This window comes from Pseudorca crassidens, chromosome 3, assembly GCF_039906515.1.
Source record: "Pseudorca crassidens isolate mPseCra1 chromosome 3, mPseCra1.hap1, whole genome shotgun sequence".
Classification (NCBI taxonomy): domain Eukaryota; kingdom Metazoa; phylum Chordata; class Mammalia; order Artiodactyla; family Delphinidae; genus Pseudorca; species Pseudorca crassidens.
The window spans coordinates 30342862-30352188 of record NC_090298.1 but is presented as its reverse complement, the minus strand read 5'-3'; the positions used below and the strand labels follow the sequence as shown (position 1 = coordinate 30352188).

Sequence of the window (9327 nt, the reverse complement as noted above, 5' to 3'; positions counted from 1 at the left end):
AGTAAATAGAATAATTCTCTTCCTTTCTTTATCTATAATTATTCAAATCTGATGAAACTCCTTAGCCCTGTTGGTATCTAACTTGTAATTGGACTTAGGCTTTTGGTTCCAGTTCCCATACTTATCTATTAAATTTAACTTTCTGACTGTGTCATGACTATACTTAGGGGGAAAGACTTCCTTACATTTGGAGAAACACAGATTAAAAGCCAGTAATATTTCAGGCAAAACCAAAAAATTATAACCATATTCACCAGTTTACACAGTCCTATATACTTGATCCTTTTTACTAACAGTTTTATGGAATCAGAGTTTCCATTAGACTTTTAAAATATCTTACCTAGTTTAGCAGTATGATTTAAAAGTTATCAGAAACCTGTTTTCATCAAAACATCCTTTCTATGACTCTTCTTGAGGATGTGGCAATTTTGCAAAGCATCAGCTTCGCTGTCTATGAATGATAAAGGTCTTAAAAAGGCAAGGTTAAAGATCTGATTACAATTCTTCTTGGCAAAGAAGCTTATCCAAGTTGTTGTGACATACAACATTTTACAATAACAACCAAAATTATAACATTATACCAGGATGTATACAAATTTCAGATATTTTGCATAATTTCTAGAATGTCTATATTAATAACATTTATTCATAATGTATAATCACTCATTTGACAATGCCTTCTGTGTAATTTAGCATACCAACTAATTCTAGTCAGTTTAATATATATATTTTATTATTATTAATTAATATTAATATATTATTCTGAGGTGCCTCAGGAGCCCTCTGAAGCATCTCAAAGCTAGCTGAGGTCAAAAGAACTTTAATTAGAATTTGATAGGAAGTTCATCAAAACTATCAAAAAAAATTTTTTTTAAACATTTGGTCATATAGAATCATACATAGGTCACTGTGAATATTTAAAAACAAATACAGATCAATGAAAGGCAAGGAAGTTCACACAATCTGTCCTCAAAAGCAGCATTCTAAGTAAACTTGTTCTCTTAGCAGAGAGGAACCAAATCTAGTCCTGCACCTGTCTACTTTTAATAACAAAATTCATTTACCCAATTAAGTTTAATCTAATCTCAGCCTGACCATGCATAAAACTCCTTTTTTACTCAAAATGTATATCCCACTTTCCTACTGTATAGTGAAATGTTTTATTATTTTTAGTAGCTTTAATTACATATTTAAATTAGAATCCCCAACTCTTAAAAACCTTAATTTCTAGTGAAAATCAAGAGGTAAGTAATAGTTACCAAAATCTGGAGAGACTATTTTAGATATTTTTCAGAATGTAATTATTCCTATAGAGTTTACCTAAAAGCTCTTATCTCATTTGCATTTAATTCACTCATAAAAACTTCATCATACCAAGTTATTTTTCTTGCTGACAAATTTTCAACAGATATAACAAGATTTCATTTAACTTCTATTAAACCTAGGTGCAGTGAAAGTATTATACTTAATGTTGACAACTCTAAAGACAGATCTATGTTAATTAGATCAACAAACAAACTAACCTTAATACCAGGTATTAATAGAGTATTTCCCCTTTCACATGAACTTAAAACTCATTTTTAGAAGATTATTTATTTATTTATTTGGCTGCTCTGGGTCTTGGTTGTGGCACATGGGGTCTTTAGCTGGGGCATGTGGGATCTAGTTCCCTGACCAGGGATCGAACACCCTGTATTGGGAGTGTGGAGTCTTAGCCAACGGACTGCCATGGAAGTCCCTTGAAACTCATTTTGTCTAGCTTCTTTTATATTTAATTAGTTCGTGCTTAAAGTCAATTAAATAGAGGTCTTTATAAATTCAATTTTTAAAAATATTTGTTTATTTATCTTTGGCTTCAGCAGTTCTTAGTTGTGGCATGTGGGATCTTTCATTGTAGTGAGTGGGCTTCTCTCTAGTTTTGGCACGTGGGGTCTCTAGTTGTGGCGCACAGGCTTAGTTGCCCTGTGGCATGTGGCATCTTAGTTAGATCTTACAACCCACATCCCCTGCATTGGAAGGTGGATTATTAACCCCTGGACCACCAGAGAAGTCCCTATAAATTTAATTTTGATAATACTTTCCAGAGGTAGAGATATCTCATATGTATAATGTGTACACAGACATATAAACAAACAGTACTAGAGATCTCATAGCTGCACTTAAAAAAAAAAACAACTCAGTTATGAATCAGGTATTACAATATAAACTTACTAGCTTACAAAGAACAGTTGGAATATATTAAAATTGTTTGCTCAGATAACTAAGTCTTTACTATTTGTTCTTGATATCCCTTATGAAGCTTATGAATTAAAGTTTGGCTGAGGGAGCGTTCCCAGAAGTTTTGAGGTTTTTTTAAAAATGTTATTTCTGCATCCTTTTTTTTCTTCAGTTCTAAGCGACACACGTTGATTAGATAAGCTCCAGAGAGGCCAGATAGATCATTTACATCTCAAAGGCACAGGAAGAGAAATGTGAATTCTTCCTCTAACTACTTAAACAAAACCCAGCCATCTTAGGCTATTTTCAGGGAACTTCCTTTTTTCCAGTTCCCAAATATCCACTGCAGTTTAAACAAACAAATGACAGTAATAAATAAATACAATAAATAATACATATCATCTGCTCACATTCGTAGGCCCCTTTTTCAGCAAAACCAGGAAGAGAAAAAGGGATTTGGACTTAGGTACTGAGACACTCATTCACATACATACACATACACTCCCAATATAAAAGCAATTGCAAAAGACCCATTTTGATATAACAGCCGAGCCATTAGGGCCTTTGCCCTCCAGATCTCAGGGAGTATTGAGGCATTTCCTTTCATTTAGGAAGCATAGCTAAAGACCTCTTAGTTTTGCAAAAGTACCAAGTAAGATGGAACAGAACTCTGATCATACATACTTAATTATTCACAGCAAGTATTATCAAATATCAAGCAAACAGCAATTCAAATTGGTCCCTCAGGGTCATGGTTCCCTAGTCCCAAAAAGGAAAAAAATCCCAAACAATGCTCTGCCACAGGCAAAACCAGTGCAATAGGGAAGGATACCCTGTTATTGTCACACATGAGTCCCATTATTCACCAAAGATGTCTCAATTGGCCAATGCAAATACTAACACACATACAATTCCTAAAGCAAATAATCAGATGAGGCGTAGCCCAGAAATTCCACCTCCATTCACAGATGGAGGCTCCAGAGTGTCCTGGCTCCCAAAAAAGAATGGACCACGAGTGGCTCACCCCAAAATGATACACACAAAAACACAAACAACAACTAAGCTATGGTCACACAGACAGAAAATCAGAGGAGGTGTAGTCTAAAATTTCACTTCTACTCCCAAATGGAGGCCTCCAAACAAATTGGCCTAGCTCTCAAAATGAACCAGTTCCCAAATCGGGTGAAGTCCAGCAACAATTCCCCTCTCCAGCAGAGTACCCCAATCAAACAAGATTTCCCTTAGAGGGAAAGCCCAAATTGAGGGGGGTAATTATTCCCAGTTGTACACACTGGAGCGACGTACCCTCAAGCAAAGAGAGTGGCTCACTTCCCACAAGGGAAGCAGCCCATATGGAGTGGAGGGAATTCCCAGGCTGCGTAAGCTGGAGCAACTCACCCAATAACACCAAATGTGGACCACAGCTCCAGGTGTTTCTTGGCTCCAAACAGCCTCATGCCATGGACGGCCGGTGCCTGATGGGGGCAGTCCCTCTGAGATCCCCAGAGCGAAATGGGCTTCGGCAGCTGCTGGGAGCTCAGGCAAGGGGCTGCCCCAGGCTGGGCTTGACCTGCCACTGGCATGGACTCCTGTCTGGCTCACCAAAATTGTTAACAAAATGTGCCTGACACACAGTGAGGCCAAACAAACTGAAACGTTGGAGTTTGGAATAGAGAAAGGTTTATTGCAAAGCCATGCAAGGAGATGGGTGGCTCATGCTAAAAGCCCCGAACTCCCTAGAGGGTTTTGGCAAAGCACTTTTAAAAACCAGGTGAGGGACAGGGTGTTGCAGAGTATGTGATCAGCTTGTGCACAATTCTCTGATTGGCTGATGGTGAGGTAGCAGGGTGGTGTCACAGGGTTTAACACTATTAGTCCTTAGGCTCCAGGACGCCTGGGGCCATGTGCTCATCGTCATCAAGTAGTTAGCATTTTCCATTTGTTGGGGAGGGGGGAGTTTCACATCTGCAAAACAACTCAGGAAATGTGCATCATATACTATTATCTAAGTACTTCAGAGGAGCTAAAGCATAGGATATGGGGGAAGGCCAGTCCCAGGAAGACCCCATGGGGTCCTGCTTGTTTACAGAGCCACTCCCAGATAATCAAAAAAGAGACTCAGATAATTCCCCTGAGAGTTGGCAACAGTTCATAAAACCCCAAATGAATTGCAACCCACATTTCTGTCCAGCCATATTTTTGAGACCCCTAACCTGAGGTTTTCAAGTCAAGTTCTCAGGACACAAAATGATACAAATAGGAAGTCAATAAATGTCTCTGGGAAAGCATCAACAACCAATGGGTACCTGAAAGCAAATTCACCAGTCACAATTTAAAGATCTAATTCTTACTTTTCTGTTTTTTTTTTTTTTGGCCTGCCAATCTAAAAGGAAGGGGCGGCCTTTTAGGATGGCCTAAAACGTGAAATTTTACCTTCTCTCTCGACGTGGCACCACAGATAGAGATCTGGGAGAGGGGAGAGATGACTTGGGTAAGAATTCTCCCCCTTTGAAGACTTCTGCTAGTTTACCCCCTCTGCAGGTTCTGGAGCAGGTGGGCTGTCCCAGTGGGTCTCATCCTGGTCACCAGAAACTATAGAGGAGGAAAAATCATTTTCCTTCTACCCTTTGTGGTCAGTGCTTGGCTGAGACCCCTTTCTCTCTAGGGACCCCTCATGGGTCCCTAATGGCTAAGCTTATCTAGATTAAAAGTTCTCCACTTTGGCCACTGTAATTCAAGATTATCTTTGGTAAGTTTAACCTGCTTGTTCAACTTTAAAACAAAATTTTACTCACCTGAGACCTCACACTGGACCCAGTCCAGTTTCTAAGTTGGACCCCAGTTTGAACCTAAACGCAGTCCCATTACTAAGTCAGTCTTAGTCCAACCCAGACAGGTTTCTGTGTTGAACTCCTGTCACTTTTTGGGCTCAGTCAGTAAAAAAAAGAAAGCTTAAATAAAGTCTGAAAACTCATAATTCAAAAGCTGGGGAGGTAGGACCCGAGAGGGACTTGCCTACCACCTCCAGGGGCTGCAAGAAAGCAGCAAGGTCAAGGGGTTCCATGGGTACCTATGTCTGGTTGCTCTTTGCTCCTGGGGGGCTCCTCATGGGGGGGATCCCCTTTGATTCCCTCTTCTGATACCAGAGTGGTTAAAAGATAAACTGAGGCATATTAAAAATTTTAAGAGATTATTTGAACAAAAATTGATTTGAATCAGGCAGCATGCAATCTAGCAGGTAGAAAGGAGCTCCAAGGAGTTGTACAAAATGAAAGACTTTATAGGCAGAAGGGAGTAGGAAGAAGGAAGTTGTATGAAGCAAAAAAAGCAGGTTGGTTATTGCAAAGTTTCCTTTAGGAGATGGCAGGTGTCTATCAGGCAGATTGTCTAACTAATGCAGATCATGATTCTTGATTGACTGGTTTAAGATTCCATTTCTGGGATAGCCGAGACTATAATTAAAATTAAGTCTTAATCTGGTTACATGGGGCTTAGCATAAGTGACTCCAGTTTGGGCCTGATGTCTTATTTTTAATAGACGTAATCCTAAACCATATGTCTTCATCCTGCAAGGGATTGATTTCTGCTTTTACCCAAAGGTAAAAGGAGGGTGTAGTAGTTTCTTTCTGCTTTGGAACAAATTACCACATACTTAGTGGCTTAAAACAACACTCTTAGCTCATTTGCTCATTGTTCTGTAGGTCAGAAATCTTGGGATCTCTGCTCAGGGTCTTACAAGACTCAAATCAAGGTGTTGGTCAGACTGCATTCTCAGTTAGAGCTCGGGGTCCTCTTCCAAACTCATGTGGTTGTAGAATGTGCAGTTCCTTGTGGTTATAATGCTGGCTATGTAATGTGGTTTCCTTGCTGGCTGTCCAGGGGTCACTCTCAGAGGCTAGAGACTGCCTACATTTCTTGTCAAGTGGCCCCTCCATCTTCAAAGCCAGCAACAGAGAGTTTCGCCCTCATTGAATCCCTCTCTTATGCTTCACATCTCGCTGACTCTCTCTGTCCCTGACCACCAGACCCAGATTTAAAGGGCTACTGTGATTAGGTCAGACTCATTTGGCTAATCTCTGTATTTTAAGATCTGGGAACTTGATTACGTCTGAAAATCATGTTTGAATAACTGGGAGTTCACAGCAGTAGTGTCTGAATAACAGGGAGAAGGTGCAGGTACACCGGGGCTAGCAATCTTGGAGGCTATTTTAGAAATCTGCCTCCCACAATGGGAAATTCCCCAAATATAGGAAGGTGTATGGGTGATTCAAATGTTGGGAAACCCAAAACCTTACAATGTCCACCGCAGGAAGAAAGAAGACAAATGCAGACATAGGAAAACTAAATGGTAAGCATCTGAGGGGAATTCCCTGGCGGTCCAGTGGTTAGGACTCTGCACTCTCACTGCCCAGGGCCCGGGTTCGATTCTGGTCAGTGAACTAAGATCCCACAAGCTGCGTGACGTGGCCAAAAAAAAAAAAAAAAAAAAAGGAAGAAGGTAAGTTTCTAAAATTGAAATTATAAATTCTACTAGGGAACTAAATAGAGATGGACAAAAAGAATGTGGACCAGTACTGAAAGCCTGGCTGAAATTAGATGCAGAAAATGGCAATAGAAGCTCTTGATACAATTAATCATTTCTTAAGCAATTAACTGCAGCAGTGAGTGTAAAAAGATGAAGGTGGACAACAGTGAGAGGCCCGTGTACCGCAAAAAAAAAAAAGATGAAGTTGGAGAAATTAAAGGGAGGCGTTTGCACAGCACGGGAATTAGCAAGACAAGCAGAGCACTGGTCAAAGAAGCAAAGGATCATGGTAAGAGCATCATTAAAGGGAAAGGAGCTGGAGGTCTGAATTCTCTTTCTTTATCTATAAAGTGAGGGTGCAATGGATAATGGCTGACCTTTAGCACTGTAGCATCTATGATTCTATGTTGTGGCCACAGGGTCCTGCTGAGTTGGAAGGCAAGGGAATGATTCTAGTAGCATTGTAGAGTAGGAAGTGAAAGTCATGAGGACAAAGATTGGGTTCGTTAGGATTTGATGGAATAAGAAAGTGTAAGTGTAAGAGAGTTAGGTAAAAAGTTGGTCTTATGCTACTTCCCATAGAATTTTAAACTTTATAGCAATATACTTCTTTTCCCCCCTCCCTTTCTTTGTTCTATTATTGTGATAGACTTTACTTCTTCATATGTTATAAATCTCACAGCATGTTGTTTTTGGTTTGTTTTTAAAGTCAATTATTACTTAAAAAACTTTAAAAATGAGAAATAAATATCTTTTATATTTATCTCCAGAGGTTTAAATTCCCATCGGAAACTATTGCCTTTTAGCCTGAAGCACTTCTTCAACAATGGCAATGAATTTTCTCAGCTTCTGTTTGCCTGAAAATGTCTTTATTTCAACTTCATTTTTGAAGGTTTTTTTTTTTTAATATAGAATGCTAGGTTGAATTTTTTTTTTAACCCTTTAAACTTGAAAAAATGTTGGTCTATTTCATCCTGGCTGTATCTTTTCATCTTCCTTTAATGGAAGAGTGGATAGATTCGTTCTGTCATGTAATTAATTTACTGGCAAATTATCTTCATCATTTTGAGGCTTGTTTTTAAGCTTTATTAAAGTAAGTCTGGAGTAGATTTTACTCTAGGGTTAGTTTGGCCTTAATGCTATGGGTGTCTTCAGTGAAAAAAAATATCCAGAGTATTTGGTGGAGTTTCTCTTTTTCTTTGATTGGACTCGTTTTGTATTACCCTATGCCTTCACGGACTAATATCCAGTCAAAGACTCAAGGAGATATCTATGCAGATTCCTAAAGCTACATCTCTGCATAGCTTCCCTCCTCTCTGCCCTGCAAATTTCAGTCACCTCAGCTCACTTAAACTTCAACTAATGTCTCTTGCACTCAGTGAGACAACTGTGCTGTACTCACTTTACTTTCCACTTCTGTGGTCTGGAGTCTGGCAAATATCTTCAGAGAGAAATGCGGGGTCATAATAGGAATCATTTCATTTATTTCTCTTCTCTCAGGGGTTACAGTTCTCTGATGCTTGTTGTCCAGCATCTAAAAATAATTGTTTCACACATATTGTTTTCTTTTCTTGGTTATTTGAGGCCTGAGCATTGGTCTGGTACTACTTTATCTGTCATTGTCAGTGGTAGAATGACCACATTAAAAAATATTTTAAATAGTATTTATCTATTATTTCCTTTTGATGTGATGGGGTAGAATTAGGCCTGTGCTTCTTCTATTATGTCAACTAGAAATTCTATGGGAAGTTATTTGATAAAGACAAAGGCATATTCAGACTTGTGTGGTGTTACTGGGGGTTGGATTGGAAGAGAATGAAACTGGAGCAGAGAGACATTTTGGACATTTTAGACATTTTATTCTGCAATAATCCAAGTAGAACACAAAGCCTGAACAAGGTTGTCAAATGTGCATAGGAAAGAGCAGTTGAAGATAACTCTGAGGTTTCTAGGTGATTAAATGATCTCAGAGAAAATAAAGAGCCCTAGACATTCAATGATAGCACAGAACTTCTTCCCTTCATGGTGGCATATAATATTGTCATGGACTGAAAAATTTGTTAGATTGGAAATAAAAAATGTCACCTAGGTATAAGTGTATAACTCTGGAATCATCTTAGAACTGCTGCATTTCTTCTTTTATAATTCATTCTTTATTTTTCAGATTATTATTATTCTTTTTATTGGAGTATAATTGCTTTACCATGTTGTGTTAGTTTCTGTCGCACGTTGAAATAAATCAGCCATACACATACACACATCCCCTCCCTCTTGGAGCTCCCTCCCCTCCCCCCATCCCACCCAACTAGGCCATCACAGAGCACTGGGCTGAGCTCCCTGTGCTATACAGCAGGTTCCCACTAGCTATCTGTTTTACACATGGTAGTGTATTTATGTCAAACCTAATCTCCCAGTTCATCCCACCCTCCCTTCCCCGCTGTGTCCACATGTCTCTTCTCTACGTCTGCCTTTCTATTCCCGCCCTGCAAATAGGTTCATCTGTACCATTTTTCTACATTCCACATATATGCGTTAATATACAATATTTGTTTTTCTCTTTCCGACTTACTTCACTCTGTAGGACA

At 39.1% G+C, this 9327-nt stretch overlaps 1 long non-coding RNA gene across 1 annotated transcript in view; it reads left to right on the top strand.

Moving 5' to 3' along the window:
• The first annotated feature begins 4670 nt into the window (after positions 1-4670).
• LOC137220655 (uncharacterized) overlaps positions 4671-9327 on the top strand; it is a 53146-nt gene continuing 48489 nt past the window's right edge. Inside the window, exon 1 of the long non-coding RNA XR_010941728.1 lies at positions 4671-4708. This is a non-coding gene — a long non-coding RNA (uncharacterized lncRNA). The remainder of the gene's footprint in view (positions 4709-9327) is intronic.